The 17,957-nt window shown below is 36.1% G+C and overlaps 1 long non-coding RNA gene across 2 annotated transcripts; it reads left to right on the top strand.

Moving 5' to 3' along the window:
* The first annotated feature begins 5,791 nt into the window (after window positions 1-5,791).
* On the top strand, window positions 5,792-11,619 carry LOC131963155 (uncharacterized). 2 transcript variants are annotated; one of them, XR_009390014.1, is made up of 3 exons: window positions 5,792-6,000; window positions 7,650-7,771; window positions 11,569-11,619. It is a non-coding gene; the product is annotated as an uncharacterized LOC131963155 (long non-coding RNA). The 2 variants fall into 2 exon arrangements; XR_009390013.1 differs by having other exon boundaries at window positions 5,792-5,969.
* Window positions 11,620-17,957: the final 6,338 nt, after the last annotated feature.

A 17,957-nucleotide genomic window follows, 5' to 3' on the forward strand; every position in this document is an offset into this window, starting at 1 on the left:
CATTTAAAAACAACCTCAGTTGACCAAAGTGCTGTACAGTTATTAAAATAGAATAAATCATACACAAATAGTTATAAATAAAATAAGAAAAAATGAGCTGGCCATGAGAAAGAATGCACTTAAAGCACGTTGGCTTCATTTATAAAGTGTGAGATCTCAAAATATGTTGTTTTCTTGTTTGTTATTTCAGGAAAAGCCTCCCTACTACATGCATCAACAGACTATAATAAGAATATTTTAAGCATTTTTAGGCATTTTAAAATGTCACAATTTTTGACAAAAATCGACATGCTATAGTATGACTTTTGGACAAAATATGTTGTTTATTGTAGTTATTTGTGGAAAAGCCACCCTGCTACAAACATGAACAGATGACAATAAGAACATTTCCAGAGTTTCGGGTTGTTTGAAAATGTTTTGACTTTTTGAGGAAAAATGATGCCATGTTATAGTAGAGTATATATAGACACATTTACAGTTTTCTAGTGCAGCTGGTCTCAACCTTGGGGTCGGGACCCCAATTGGGGTCGCGAGATGATTTCTGGGGGTCGCCAAATCATTTTGGAAGTCAGCTCTGTCTCCACTGTGTTAAAGTGTTCATGTGTTTTAGTCTTTTTGGTCACTTAATGTCTTTTTTTGGTAATTTTGTGGGGGTTTTTTTGGTCATTTTGTGTTGTTTTTTTTAGTCATTTTGTATCTTTTTTTAGTCGTTTTGTGTATTTTCTGGTCATTTTGTGGTAAATTTGTGTCTTTTTTGGTCCTTTTTTTCCCTTTTTTGGTAATTTTGTGTTTTTTGATAATTTTGTGTTGTTTTTTTGTCATTTTGTATCTTTTTTTAGTCGTTTTGTGTATTTTCTGGTCATTTTGTGTGTTTTTATGGTCATTTTCTTTCCTTTTTTTGGTAATTTTGTGTCTTTTTTTTGGTCTTCTTTTTTTCGTTTTTGGTCATTTTGTGTTTTTTGGTCAATTTTGTCATTTTGTATCTTTTTTTAGTCGTTTTGTGTATATTCTGGTCATTTTGTGTGTTTTTATGGCTATTTCTTTCCTTTTTTTGGTCATTTTGTGTCTTTTTTTTGGTCATTTTCTGTCTTCTGGTCATTTTGTGTCTTTTTTGGTCATTTTGTTTCCTTTTTTTTGGTCATTTTGTTTCTTTTTTGTATGATCTGAACTGTGTGTGTGAGATTCTGGTCAGTGAGTGGGGGTCGCAGACAACATGCATGTTAAATTGGGGGTCGCGACTCAAAAAGGTTGAGAACTACTGTTCTAGTGAATGAAACAAAGAGTTGAGGATGAGTTGAGAGGCTCGGAGAGACCCCAACACCACAATAACATTAAAGAAGAAAAGAGACTGAGGCTGAGTCCTCACCACAGAGACACGGGTTCGAGTCCCGCCCGCCCGGTTCTCTGCTGCATGTCTTCATCTCTCTCTGAGAGGAAAGTGTCCCATGGTAGCAGTGTGTCCTCCTCCAGACCACCAGAGGGGGGCGCTGCTGCTCCAGGTGGCTGTCTGAAACCTCCAACACACCTGAAGAAGAAGCAGAGGAGACAGCTTGTTGATGTTGTCTGTCAGAGCTGAGTGGAGCAGAGAAACACCTCAAAGTATGCTGATATTTGTTATTTCTGGGGAAATATTCTACTACATGCATCAACAGACTATAATAAGACCAGTTTGAGAAATTCAGGCAGTTTGAAGATTTAATTTTTTAATTTTAAATATCAAAATATGGTGTTTTTTGTGATTTATGGTCCTATTGTGCTCTAATATGTATCATCAGACTATAATAAGACATTTTAAGGCATTTTAAAATTTGACCTTTTTTGGCAGAAATCGACATGCTATAGTATGACTTTTTTTTAAATTTCAAACTTTTGGACATCTCATAATATGGTGTTTTTTTTAAAAAGCCAGCCGACTACATGTATCAACAGACTATAATAAGACAATTTAAAGCATTTTTAAAATTTGACCCTTTTTGAAAATTTCGACATGCTATAGTATGACTTTTGTCAAATTTTGGACATCTCATAATATGGTAGGGTTTTTTTGTTATTTCTGAAAAAAAATTATACTACACGTATCAACGGACTATGATAAGACTATTTTGAGAAATTCAGGCAGTTTGAAAATTTTATGACTTTTTCCCCAAAAATTTCTACATGCTATATAGTATGACTTTTTTCAGATTTTTGGACATCTCAAAATATGGTGTTTTTCTGTGATTTATGGCCACATAATGCTCTAATATGCATCAACAGACTATAATAAGACCATTTTGAGAAATTCAGGCAGTTTGAAGATTTAATTTTTTAATTTTAAATATCAAAATATGGTGTTTTTTGTGATTTATGGTCCTATTGTGCTCTAATATGTATCATCAGACTATAATAAGACATTTTAAGGCATTTTAAAATTTGACCTTTTTTGGCAGAAATCGACATGCTATAGTATGACTTTTTTTTAAATTTCAAACTTTTGGACATCTCATAATATGGTGTTTTTTTTTAAAAAGCCAGCCTACTACATGTATCAACAGACTATAATAAGACAATTTAAAGCATTTTTAAAATTTGACCCTTTTTGAAAATTTTGACATGCTATAGTATGACTTTTATCAAATTTTAGACATCTGATAATATGGTGTTTTTTTTGTTATTTCTGAAAAAAAATTATACCACATGTATCAACGGACTATAATAAGACTATTTTGAGAAATTCAGGCAGTTTGAAAATTTTATGACTTTTTCCCCAAAAATTTCGACATGCTATAGTATGACTTTTTTCAGATTTTTGGACATCTCAAAATATGGTGTTTTTCTGTGATTGATGGCCACATAATGCTCTAATATGTACCAATAGACTATAATGAGACCATTTTAAGCATTTTTAAATTAAACCATTTTTGAAAATTTCCACAAAATTTGAAACAAAAGTCATACTATAGTATGACTTTTGTTTCAAATTTTGGACATCTGATAATATGGTGTTTTTTTGTTATTTCTGAAAAAAAATACATGTATCAACGGACTATAATAAGACTATTTTGAGAAATTCAGGCCGTTTGAGAATTGTATAACTTTTTCCCCCCCAAAAATTGACATGCTATAGTATGACTTTTTTTTTTTTCGAAATTCAAATTTTGGACATCTCAAAATATGGTGTTTTTTGTTATTTCTGTAAAAGCCACCCTACTACAGACTATAATAAGACCATTTTGAAAGTTTCGGGGCATTTAAAAAATTATGATTTTTTCCTGAAAAAAATCGACATGCTATAGTATGACTTTTTTTTCTTTCTTCAAATTTTGGACATCTCAAAATATGGTGTTTTTTTGTGATTTATGGTCCTATTTTGCTCTAATATGTATTATCAGACTAGTATAAGACCATTTAAAGCATTTATAGGCATCTTAAAATTTGACCTTTTTTGACAGAAATCGACATGCTATAGTATGACTTTTTCAAATTTTGGACATCACAAATGATGGTGTTTTTCTGCTATTTTCAGAAAAGCCACCCTACTACATGTATCATCAGACTATAATAAGAACATTTTGAAGGTTTTGGACCGTTTAAAGAATGTATGATAAATATTGACAAAGATTGAATTTTGAGTCTGTGCTGCTTGTGAGAAACTGAATCATACACCTGTAAAATATAGATAATGCTGTTATTAATTCAGCTCCATCAAACTGGCACTTGTTTTACTTTCATAAACTTCAAATGTAGGTGATTTAGATCAGGAGTTCTCAACCTTTTTGAGTCGCGACCCCCAATTTAACATGCATGTTGTCCATGACCCCCACTCACTGAACACAATCTCACACACACAGTTAAGATCACCCAAAAAAGAAACAAAATGACCAAAAAAAAGGAAACAAAATGACCAAAAAAGACATAAAATTACCAAAAATAGACACAAAATGACCAAAAAAAGACACAAATTGACCAAAGAAGACACAAAATGACCCCAAAAAGAAACAAAATGACCAAAAAAAGACACAAATGACCACAAAATGATCAAAAAATACACAAAATTACCTAAAAAGAAACAAAATGACCAAAAAAAGACACAAAATGACAAAAAAAGACACAAATTGACCAAAAAAGACACAAAATGACCCCAAAAGAAACAAAATGACCAAAAAAAGACACAAAATGACCAAAAAAGAGACAAAATGACCCCAAAAAGAAACAAAATGACAAAAAAGACACAAATTGACCAAAAAAGACACAAAATGACCCCAAAAAGAAACAAAATGGTCAAAAAAAGACGCAAATTGACCAAAAAAGACACAAAATGACCCCAAAAAGAAACAAAATGACAAAAAAGACACAAATTGACCAAAAAAGACACAAAATGACCACAAAATGATCAAAAAATACACAAAATTACCTAAAAAGAAACAAAATGACCAAAAAAAGACATAAAATTACCAAAAATAGACACAAAATGACCCCAAAAAGAAACAAAATGACCAAAAAAAGACACAAAATGACCACAAAATGATCAAAAAATACACAAAATTACCTAAAAAGACACAAAATGATCCAAAAAAGACACAAAATGACAAAAAAAACCTCACAATGACCAAAAAAGACATTAAATGACTAAAAAGACTGAAACACATGAACACTTTAACACAGTGGAGACAGAGCTGACTTCCTAAATGATTTGGCGACCCCCAGAAATCATCTCAAGACCCCAGTTGGGGTCCCGACCCCCAGGTTGAGAACAGCTGATTTAGATCATTATTTAGCAGCATTGTCATCATATTTCACCACATTTATTTCCTCACTAAGATATCTGAATCATCTATTTACCTGAAACAGGACTAGCCCCGCCCACTCTCCCCCCGGAGAGAGAGAGAGGACTCTCACCTGATGCTGCTCTTCACCTCCACCTGTTTCTTTCTCCTTCCTCATAACTCCGCTTCACCTGGTTATTGATCAGAGGGATCACTCCGCTTCACCTGGTTATTGATCAGAGGGATCACTCCGCTCCACCTGGTTATTGATCACTGCTGTGGTAGTGTGTGTGTGTGTGTGTGTGTGTTGGTGAAGCGGTAGTGGGCGGGGCTGTGATCAGCTGATCTCTCTGACCACCAGCAGCCTTCAAGCTGTCTGGAGGGTATAGTCAGAGTATAATCAGACCAATTTTAAATATTTTTAGGCATTTTAAAATGTGACCATTTTTGACAAAAAACAACATGCTATAGTTTGACTTTTTTCAGATTTTGCACAGCTCAAAATATGGTATTTTTCTGTTTTTTTTTCTGAAAAAAAAAAAATCTACTGCATGTATCAACAGACTATAATAAGAACATTTTGAGAGTGAAAATGTTGTGACTTTTTCCTGAAAAAAATCCACATGCTATAGTATGACTTTTGTTTTGTTTTTTCTTCAAATTTTCTCAAAATATGGTGTTTTTTATTATTATTTCTGGCCACATAATGCTGTAATATGTATCAACAGAGTATAATAAGACCATTTGAAGCATTTTTAGGCATTTTAAAATGAGACCATTTTTGACAGAAATCGACATGCTCCTATAAATAAAAAGAAAGCATGAAAATATAATATAATTATTATTAAATATAATGTTTGCACGTTCGCTTCGAGCTGGATTGGACAGAATGTAATTGTTGATGAAGCATCACCTCTACATGTTTATTAAATATGTGATGAATCTGCTAAGTGAGGCAGAAAACCGCTGCACACACACACACACCAGTACAGGAACCAGTTAGTGGTGAAAGCAACCAGTAAGGAGTCAACACGGGACGGGAGCAGTCCTGTTTGTTTGTTTGTTTACTAGTAAACAAGCAGCCGAGCGGTTGATGATGAATCAGAGGTGGAGGTGAAGGTGTTCCTGTGGTTCTGGTTCTGGACCTTCAGGGACTCTGATCAGGACTCTAACAGCAGGTTTTGGGGCAGATTGTCTCTTTAACAGCAGCTGAAGGAGACTCAGGTGAGCTCCGTCATTAGAAACTGGATCACAGGTAAAAGGTGTTTGTGTTGCTGTTAGCTGACTCTTTAATATCTCTGTCACATTAATAACTCATCATGTTGCTGCTGCTGCTAGTTTGAGCAGCTTTCAGCTGTTTTCTGTCTCTCCACGTGCTTTTTACAGCGCGACATTGTTTCAATGTTTACAGCAAAAAACTCCTCGAGAGAGTAAAAACACTTTGATGCAGTAAAGTTTTTGGTGTTTGCATCAAGATTTTCCATCCAGCAGAAATGTGTTGATGCAAAGAGGAGCTTTGTGGGACGTTTTGACATAATCAGCATAGAAATGATTGAGTTGTTGTCAGTCTGAAGACATTCCCTGCTGCTGTTTGAGACACGCCTCTCCATCTGAAATCACTCTGAAACTGGTCTGTTTGGTCATTTTGTGTCCATTTTTGGCAATCTTTACATCTATTTTGGTAATTTTGTGTCTTTTCTTGGTAATTTTGTATCTTTTTTTGGTAATTTTGTGTCTTTTTTGTGTCTTTTTTGGTCAATTTGTGTCTTTTTTTGGTCATTTTGTGTCTTTTTTGGTCATTTTGTGTCCATTTTTGGCAATCTCATGTCTATTTTGGGCACTTTGTGTCTTTTTTGTTGTTGTTTTTTATGTCCACATCAGAACTTATTCACTAAAAGAGTTTCCGTCTCCTGTTAGGAGCAAAAAAACACGTCAAGAGAGAGTAAAAAGGTTAATGCAGTAAAGTTTTTGGTGTTTGCATGAATCTTTTTCCATCCAGGAGAAATGTGTTGATGCAGAGAGTCTTTGTGCTCTGTTTGTTTCCAACCTGTAGTCATGTCTGGTTGTTTTACTGCAGAGTTAACCTCACACAGCCTCCATTCATTCTCATGAGGAGAAAAGCTCCAGCTGCTGACCATGCACTTCTCTGGGAAAGTTCATATTCATAAAGTTAATAGAGCTCATATACCACATTTAGTTCAGTTATTTCATGTAACCCTGAATATATACAGACATGGAAACAATGACTAGACCATTGTTTTCTTCAGTTTCTTGTTCATTTTAATGTCTGGTTCAACTAAAGGTTCATTTGTTTGGACAAATATAATGATAACAACAAAAATAGCTGATAAGAGTTTATTTTAAGAGCTGATATCTAGACATTTAACATGGTTTTATTGATAAAAACTCAAATCATTATCAAGAAAACCATGGAAAATGGCTCTTAAGTTAAACTCTTATGGGCTGTTTTTGTTGTTATCATCATATTTGTCTAAACAAAAGAAAACAAGGGTGGTCTGATCATTTTTTCCATGACTGTATGTATATAATCCTGTGATCAGAGACATTTCGCTTATATCAGCAAACCTGGAAACTGATTTATTACATGGGTAAATATGATGCAAAGTTTTAAAATGAACCTCTCTGATCTTATTTAGAGACAGAATTGCTCTTCGCCACTTTATTTCGTTCAATTGTGGATCCCAAAAGAACTTTCCTCTGGGGGAAATCTGATTTTGCCTCTGTAAAATAGTTCTGATATGCTTGTTTGTGCATTTTTTCTCCATTATATCAATCCCACACATTTTTAGAGAAGGCATATGAACAGTAACATTTAGATAATTGAAGTGACATTTTCTGAACTTCAGTAGTTTGTTGCAGCAGCTGATTCTTGTCTCTCTGCAGCTCTTCTCCAGCAGGCGGCGCCACTCTGAGTCTCAGAGACCAGAAGATCCTGATCCGGATCATCATGAAGCTGCTTTGAGACGCTGTGATGTCATCAGTCCTCCATCTTGGACTGGAACAAGGTAAGCAGTGCACACGCTCAGCTGCTGAGCAACACACCTCACAACATGTCAGCAACATCTTTAAATGTGCTGCAAAGCTCCTGCAGGACTAAAGTGAGTAGAATCTGGAGGTCAAAGGTCACTGTGACGCTCCACATGTGTTAGTTCCCTTCAGGAAGACTTTGTAGACCAGCTGCTCGTCACCTCACTCACTAAATGAGGCTCGTTGGGAGGAAAAGTGTCGTTTAACACACAATCTGAAGTCTTTTATTCAGTTTATTGTGTAAAAAGTCTCCACAAAGTTTATTTGTCTGTGAAATTTGAGGTAATTAAGAAAAAAGAAGTTAATGTCTTTGATTTATGTTGTAATCACAAAGTTGGCTTTGTAAATAATGATTTTAGGCTTTTCTTGTGTTTTTTTGCTGTTTTTAATTTTTAATAACTTTTTTTTTTTTTTTTTTTTTTAAACAAGTCCTCCTCTTTGGTTAACAACATGTAGAAGTTCCGATATTAACTCAGTGTGAAAGAGATGGCACAGACGGAGTATAAAGGGTTGGAGTGCCAGAGGTCAGTGGTTCAAGACCTGGTACTGCTTTAAGTCAGAATTTTGCCCAAAGTGGGTGTGTTTATGCAAATAATGGGCGTGGTTATGCTAATTAGGGGGTGTGGCTTTTGCCAAAAAAAAAATAGTATGAGTATTCCTCCTCCTTCCTTCCTCCCTCTCTGTCCTCCTCTCCTCCCTTGTGTCTCCTTGTTTCCTTTGTTTGAGTCCTTTTGAGTTTCCGTTGGTGAGTCCTTTGAGATCCAGTGGGGTTTGAACCGATGTTCTCCGTGGTGTGAGGTCCATGTGTTATCCATTGAGCTGTGGCTCCGAGGGTTATAGTTGTCGTTTACTCCTATTAGTGCTTAATTTCAGAGGACAAACTGATAAATAATAGTTTCAGGAGGGGATTGAACTCACAACCTTCTGCTTCCTGCAGCAGAGTTTATCCTCTACGCTACAGGAGAGATACAATGACAGGTGGCGTGTGTTCTCATAAATACACCAGAAGGTATAGAAGCACACAAACAGAAAAACAGTTTCAGCCGGGACTTGAACCAAGAACCTTTTGTTTGTAAACCCAATGACATTACCACTAGACCACAGTGGAGATGGAGATAGCAGGTGGAATGTGTAAAGTAGTCTGTCAGCAGGGAGTAGTGAAGTCGAAAAAACAAAGTTTCAGGCTGGATTTGAACCCAAAACTTTAGAGACCATGTGTCAGCAACATTTCCCCTTCACCACAGTGGACAAAAGCTCTTAAAGTGAAATTGTGTTTTGTAGTGAGACGTAATCAGAAAGGTTAAAAAAAAAAAGTTTGACATCTTGCCTCAAAAACATGTTGCTGCAATCCACAAGTTTTCACAAGTCACAGATAGTTTCCTTCCAGTTTATATCCATTAAAAAAAAAATGAAAACAGAACCGAGGAGACTGGATTCAAACCAAGAACCTGCAGGTCCAGGACCCTTGACATTTTCCACTACACCAGAGGAACAACGGAAGAGATATTCTTCTTGAACTGATGAATGCACCAGGAGGTTTTGAAGCAATCAAACAAAAAATGATTTTCAGCTGGGATATGATCCAAGAACCTCTGGGTTGGGAATTCAATGACATTTCCACTATACCACTGTGGAACAATGCATTTTGTGTAGGTGACACTCTTAATTGCACTGTGAGCTATTGAAGCAAACAAACAGAAAAAGAGTTTCAGATGGGACTTGAACCAAGAACCTTTGGGTTGCAAACCCAACAATATTACCACTAGACCACAGTAGAGATGCAGGTGGCAGGTGGAATTTGAAAACTAGTCTGTCAGCAAGAAGTAGTGAAGTCGAGAAAAGAAAGTTTCAGGCTGGATTTGAACCCAAAACTTTAGCCACCATGTGTCAGCAACATTTCCCCTTCACCACAATGGACAAAAGCTGCTGGGGTGAAATTGTTTTTTGTAGTGAGACGTAATCAGAAAGGTTAAAAAATATTTTTTACATCTTTCCTCAAAAACATGTTGCTGCAATCCACAAGTTTTCACAAGTCACAGATAGTTTCCTTCCAGTTTATATCCATTAAAAAAAAAATGAAAACAGAACCGAGGAGACTGGATTCAAACCAAGAACCTACAGGTCCAGGACCCTTGACATGTCCACTACACCAGAGGAACAACAGAAGAGATATTCTTCTTGAACTGATGAATGCACCAGGAGGTTTTGAAGCAATCAAACAAAAAATGATTTTCAGCTGGGATATGATCCAAGAACCTCCAGGTTGGGAATCCAATGACATTTCCACTAAACCACTGTGGAACAGTGCTTTTTGTCTCGGTGACACTGTTAATTGCACTGGGAGGTATTGAAGCAAACAAACAGAAAAAGAGTTTCAGGTGGGATTGGAACCAATGTTCTTCAGGTTGAGTGCTCATGACTATACCACTACACCACAGCAGAGATGCAGGTGACAGGTGGAAAGTGAATGATATAGTTTCAGCAGTAATTATTGGAGTAGATGGGTAGAAAAGGAGGTTTCACGCTGGATTTGAACACACAACCTTCAAGTGCAGGATCCTTGACATGTCCACTACTCCAGAGGAACACAGGAAGGAAACTGAGCTGTTCCTAACTTGATGTCATGAATGCAACAGGAAGTCTGAAGAGGACAAACTGAAAAAAAAAGGATTTATGCTGGATTTGAACCCAGAACCTGCTGCATTATGGACTGGAACTTTTCCACTAGACCACAGAGGAGACACAGGATTCCTGTGTTTTTTTTTGACACAGAATCATGCAGTTAGAAATATTAAACATTTGGTTGTTTGATTGAAAACGTTTACAAGTTTGTGTCACAGTTTTCCTCCAGTTTATATCCATCATAGAGATTATAGAAATATATATATAGTTTAGGTATTTGAGATGACTGAAAACTGAGCAGCCTGGAATCAAACCAACAACCTTCAGGTGCAGGATCCTTGACATGTCCACTACTCCAGAGGAACACAGGAAGGAAACTGAGCTGTTCCTAACTTGTTGTCATGAATGCAGCAGGAAGTCTCAAGAGGACAAACTGAAAAAAGATTTATGCTGGATTTGAACCCAGAACCTGCTGCATTATGGACTGGAACTTTTCCACTAGACCACAGAGGAGACACTGGAATTTTTTTATATTTTTTGACACAGAATCATGCAGTTAGAAATATTAAACATTTGGTTGTTTGATTGAAAACGTTCACAAGTTTGTGTCACAGTTTTCCTCCAGTTTATATCCATCATAGAACTATATATATATAGTTTATTCTGATATATATATATATATATATATATATATATATATATGTATATATATGTCTCATTAAAAAGACATCTTAGAATAGACGATCTTTGTATTTGTAGTTTTTATCAAAGATCTTTGAAAAAAAATCACAAATCAAAGATCCTTAATTCTAAGATGTCGTTTTAATGAGAAATTGGGGAAAAAGACGTACAGAATAGAGGATCTTTGATTTGTGACTTTTTTCAAAGATCTTTGATAATATAAAAAACTACAAATACAAAGATTGTCTATTCTAAGATGTCGTTTTAATGAGAAATTGGGGGAAAAGACGTACAGAATAGAGGTTTCCACTTTATTCTCCACATTAAGACTATTTCTCAACATTTAAATTTATTTCCGATATTTCAACTTAATCCTCAGTATGTATCCTGGACATGACTAAATGAGTGCTGATAATAACTTTATCCTGGACATGACTAATGATGAATGACTTGTCCCCTTGTGTCCCTGCAGGCGAGTACGACGCCCTGCCCCAGCAGGCCTTCTCCATGGTGGGCCCCATGGAGGAGGTGATCCAGCAGGCCTTCTCCATGGTGGGCCCCATGGAGGAGGTGATCCAGAAGGCCTTCTCCATGGTGGGCCCCATGGAGGAGGTGATCCAGAAGGCCTTCTCCATGGTGGGCCCCATGGAGGAGGTGATCCAGCAGGCCTTCTCCATGGTGGGCCCCATGGAGGAGGTGATCCAGAAGGCCTTCTCCATGGTGGGCCCCATGGAGGAGGTGATCCAGCAGGCCTTCTCAATGGTGGGCCCCATGGAGGAGGTGATCCAGCAGGCTGAGAAGCTGGCAGAGGAGCACTCAGAAACATCTGAACAGTCTGGTGTTGTTGTTGGAGAAAAGAGAAGAAGAAAAGAAAAGAAGCACTTGGTTTGTAAAACATGTCAAAATACAAAATGTACCTGTCTCGTCATCCTGAAAAGAAAAGTTCTATTTAATGTTTCCAATGAGAGATGGAATAAAAACGCTGTCTTTACACAAAACGGCTGGTCAGCTGTATATTTCCTTTCTATGCTTCAGTAGTTAGTTTCCTCTTCCTCTCTGACCATGAAGGCAGTCTGAGCTTCATCAACTGTGTTGCAGCTTGTCAAGTACTGAAATAAAACAGTAGACAAACCACGACCAGTGTTTGTTTCAGCTTGGTTCTCCACATTACTCACTGAAAACTAATGAAGGAATAGGAATGGGGAAGGGCCAGTTTGGTCACTTCATTAATGGAAAACTGAATAAATGAGCGTCTGCCAAAATAGAGTTCACAGACTGAAAGAGCACTTTTAAAAACTATTTTCACCTCAATCCACCATAACAAGTCAATTTTGAGTTATGAAAGTTCTGAAAAGCACAAATTTGGAAATCTTTGTACCTGAAACTGTTTATCATTCAGCGTTTGTAAAAAAAGATGCAGGTATTTACACTGAATATTTATCACATTTGTGTTGAAAGTCATGCACAAATGTCAGAATATTTATGTAAAGATAATAAACATTAACGTTTACCAATTGAGTTAATTTGTTTATAAATGATTGTACTGTGCTGACACAAAATCCCCCCTAAAAAACACAAAATAACCAAAAACTGTTAAAAAAAAAAAAAAAAAAAATCCCAAAAAGGGCACATGAGCAAAAAAGAGATGACCCAAAAAAATCACAAAATGACCAAAAAGACAACAAACCCAAAAAGAGTCAAAATGATTTTTAAAAAAGACATGAAATGAACAAGAAATTTTAAGAAAACAATGGTCTAGTAATTTTTTCCATGTCTGTATATATTCAGGGTTACATGAAATAACATGAGCTATATGAGCTATATTAACTTTATGAATATGAACTTTCCCAGAGAAGTGCATGGTCAGCAGCTGGAGCTTTTCTCCTCATGAGAATGAATGGAGGCTGTGTGAGGTTAACTCTGCAGTAAAACAACCAGACATGACTACAGGTTGGAAACAAACAGAGCACAAAGACTCTCTGCATCAACACATTTCTCCTGGATGGAAAAAGATTCATGCAAACACCAAAAACTTTACTGCATTAACCTTTTTACTCTCTCTTGACGTGTTTTTTTGCTCCTAACAGGAGACGGAAACTCTTTTAGTGAATAAGTTCTGATATGGACATTAAAAACAACAACAAAAAAGACACAAAATGACCAAAATAGACACAAAATAACCAAGAAAAGACAAAATTACCAAGAAAAGACACAAAATGACCAAGAAAAGACACAAAATGACCAAAAAAGACACAAAATGACCAAGAAAAGACACAAAATGACCAGAAAAGACACAAAATGACCAAAAAAGACACAAAATTACCAAGAAAAGACACAAAATGACCAAGAAAAGACACAAAATGACCAAAAAAGACACAAAATGACCAAGAAAAGACACAAAATGACCAGAAAAGACACAAAATTACCAAGAAAAGACACAAAATTACCAAGAAAAGACACAAAATGACCAAGAAAAGACACAAAATTACCAAGAAAAGACACAAAATGACCAAGAAAAGACACAAAATGACCAGAAAAGACACAAAATGACCAAGAAAAGACACAAAATGACCAGAAAAGACACAAAATGACCAAAAAAGACACAAAATTACCAAGAAAAGACACAAAATGACCAAGAAAAGACACAAAATGACCAGAAAAGACACAAAATGACCAAGAAAAGACACAAAATGACCAAGAAAAGACACAAAATGACCAGAAAAGACACAAAATGACCAAAAAAAGACACTAAATGATCAAGAAAAGACAAAAAAATGACCAAGAAAAGATACAAAATGACCAGAAAAGACACAAAATTACCAAGAAAAGACACAAAATGACCAGAAAAGACACAAAATGACCAAGAAAAGACACAAAATGACCAAGAGAGACACAAAATTACCAAAAAAAGACACTAAATGATCAAGAAAAGACACAAAATTACCAGAAAAGACACAAAATGACCAAAAAAGACACAAAATGACCAAGAAAAGACACAAAATTACCAAGAAAAGACACAAAATTACCAAGAAAAGACACAAAATGACCAGAAAAGACACAAAATGACCAAGAAAAGACACAAAATGACCAAGAAAAGACACAAAATTACCAAAAAAAGACACTAAATGATCAAGAAAAGACAAAAAAATGACCAAGAAAAGATACAAAATGACCAGAAAAGACACAAAATTACCAAGAAAAGACACAAAATGACCAGAAAAGACACAAAATGACCAGAAAAGACACAAAATGACCAAGAAAAGACACAAAATGACCAAGAGAGACACAAAATTACCAAAAAAAGACACTAAATGATCAAGAAAAGAAAAAAAAATGACCAAGAAAAGACACAAAATGACCAGAAAAGACACAAAATTACCAAAAAAAGACACTAAATGATCAAGAAAAGACAAAAAAATGACCAAGAAAAGATACAAAACGACCAAAAAGACAAGTTTTAGAAGGATTTCAGACTGAGAGGCATGTCTCAGAAACAGCTGAATGTCTTCAGACTGATCCAGTCTGCTGCTGTGACTCACAATAATTTAGTCATTTATATGCTGATTGTGTCAAAACGTCACGCAAAAGTCATCTTTGCATCAACACATTTGTCCTGGGATGGAAAAAGCTTGATGCAAACACCAAAAATTTCTGCATAAAACTGTTTTTACTCTCTCTTGAGGTGTTTTTTTGCTGGAAACATTGTCAATCTAGTGCTGTAAAAACCACCAGCAGAGAATTTCTAATTTTGGCCATCTCAAAATTTGGTGTTTTTTTGTTATTTCTGGTCACATTATGCTCTAATATGTATCATCAGACTATAATAAGACCATTTTAAGGCATTTTTCAGCTTTACGTGACACTTTTTGACTCACATCTCACACTTTCTAAATGAAGCCAATGTGCTTTAAGTGTATTCTCTCTCCTGGCCAGCAGAGGGAGACACAACCAGCTCATTTCACTGTTGACTAACAAACAAACAAACATTCTCATCATGAGTTGGCGTCAGATTTATTTGTTTTTAAAGATATTTTTAGTTAATTTTCAACTTTCTATGACAGAGACAGGTTGTAGCACCTTTCTAGTTACTTTAACTCTACTTTCATACAACAGATGTAACAAATGATCAAACTGGTTCAGTATCTTGTCCAAGTTTCCTTCAGCATGGAGTCTGTCCTGGTCGGGGATCGAACCAGCAACCTTCAGATCATCTGAGCCTCTCATGGAGGGACGAACAGCGCCTCCTGCTGGACGAGGAACACAAGTGCAGGAAGACTTTTACAAATGGCGACCTGCACCTGCATTGTTCAGTTTTTAATGATGTTTCTAGTTATTCAAATAAACGTGATTTTCCCCTAAAGGCCACTAGAGGGCGCCACTACTTTTTCAAAAACTTCCTGCATGTGTCTGACAGTCTGCATGGTGGTTCGAGTCCGGCCCGGTAATCTGCTGCACGCACGGAATTAAACTTGCATTTCCCCTGTTGGCCACAAGAGGGCGCCACTACCACTAATGTTCCTGACAGTCTGCAGCCGTCGCTGGTTCGAGCCCCGACCAGGACAGACTCCATGCTGAAGGAGACTTGGACCAGATACTGAACCAGTTTGAACATTTGTGACATTTGTTGTATGAAGTTTTATAGTCTGTTGATAAATGTAGTATCACATTTTTTTCCAGAAATAACAAAAAGAAAAACACTATATTTTGAGATGTGCAATTTTTTTTTTTTTTTTTAAAGTCTTTTTTTTTTTTCAAAAATGGTGAAATTTTAAAATCGCTAAAAATGCTAAAAAAAAAATTGTCCAATTATAGTCTGCTGATACATGTAGTAGAGTGGCTTTTCCAGAAATAACAGAAAAAAACATCATATTTCGAGATGTCCAAAATTTGTAAAAAAAAAAAAAAAAAAAGTCATACTATAGTATGTTGTTTTTTGTCAAAAATGGTCAAATTTTATAATGCCTAAAAATGCTCAAAATCTTCCTATCATAGTCTGATGATACATATTAGAGCCTCACGTGGCCAGAAATCATAAAAACACCATGTCAACATAACATGTTGTCATGGTGTGCCTTCAGTCCTTCACCTGTCAGTCCTGAGACTCGAACCAGCGACCCTCCGGTCACAAGCCCGGTTCTCTAACCTCTCGGCCACGGAAATAAGAGTGATTTTCCCCTGTTGGCCACTAGAGGGCGCCACTACTGTTACAAAAACTGAGATTCATGTGTCTGACAGTCTGCATGGTGGTTCGAGTCCTGCCTGGTGCTCTGCTGCACGCACAGAATTAAACTTGCATTTCCCCTGTTGGCCACAAGAGGGCGCCACTACCACTAATGTTCCTGACAGTCTGCAGCCGTCGCGGGTTCGATCCCCGACCAGGACAGACTCCATGCTGAAGGAGACTTGGACCAGATACTGAACCAGTTTGAACATGTGGGACATCTGTTGTATGAAGTTTTATAGTCTGTTGATAAATGTAGTATCACATTTTTTTTCCAGAAATAACCAAAAACACACCCATATTTTGAGATGTGCAAAATTAAAAAAACAAAACAAAAAAAAGTCAAGCTATAGCATGTCAATTTTTGCAAAAAATGGTGAAATCTTAAAATCGCTAAAAATGCTAAAAAAAATTTTTTTGTCCAATTATAGTCTGCTGATACATGTAGTAGAGTGGCTTTTCCAGAAATAACAGAAAAAAACATCATATTTCAAGATGTCCAAAATTTGAAAAAAGTCATACTATAGTATGTTGTTTTTTGTCAAAAATGGTCAAATTTTAAAATGCCTAAAAATGCTCAAAATGCTCCGATCATAGTCTGATAATACATATTAGCCGGCCCGGTAATCTGCTGCACGCACGGAATTAAACTTGCATTTCCCCTGTTGGCCACAAGAGGGCGCCACTACCACTAATGTTCCTGACAGTCTGCAGCCGTCGCTGGTTCGATCCCCGACCAGGACAGACTCCATGCTGAAGGAGACTTGGACCAGCTACTGAACCCTACTTTTTTACCCTTTACTTTTTCTTTTTTTTTTTAAATCTCTAACTGTTTTTGGATTGAGTTTTTCTTACTATTTTATTTTGTCTGCAGTTGTAGCACCTTTCTAGTCACTTTAACTCTACATTCATACAACACATGTTGCATTGTGCAAACTGGTTCAAGTCAAAGTTTATTTATAGACATTTAAAAACAACCTCAGTTGACCAAAGTGCTGTACAGTTATTAAAATAGAATAAATCATAAACCAATAGTTATAAATAAAAACAATGAAAACAATCAAATACCACCATCATCATCATCATCATCATCATCATCATCATCTTGTTTGTTTGTATGTCAGTCAACAGTAAAATGAGCTGGCCATGAGAAAGAATGCACTTAAAGCACGTTGGCTTCATTTATAAAGTGTGACATCTCAAAATATGTTGTTTTCTTGTTTGTTATTTCTGGAAAAGCCACGCTATTACATGTATCAGCAGACTATAATAAGAACATTTTAAGCATTTTTAGGCATTTTAAAATGTCACAATTTTTGGCAAAAATCGACATGCTATAGTATGACTTTTGGACAAAATATGTTGTTTATTGTAGTTATTTGTGGAAAAGCCACCCTACTACAAACATGAACAGATGACAATAAGAACATTTCCAGAGTTTCGGGTTGTTTGAAAATGTTTTGACTTTTTGAGGAAAAATGATGCCATGCTATAGTAGAGTATATAGAGACACATTTACAGTTTTCTAGTGCAGCTGTTCTCAACCTGGGGGTCGGGACCCCAATTGGGGTCGCGAGATGATTTCTGGGGGTCGCCAAATCATTTTGGAAGTCAGCTCTGTCTCCACTGTGTTAAAGTGT

The sequence above is a fragment of the Centropristis striata genome, chromosome 24 (assembly GCF_030273125.1).
Source record: "Centropristis striata isolate RG_2023a ecotype Rhode Island chromosome 24, C.striata_1.0, whole genome shotgun sequence".
Classification (NCBI taxonomy): Eukaryota; Metazoa; Chordata; class Actinopteri; order Perciformes; family Serranidae; genus Centropristis; species Centropristis striata.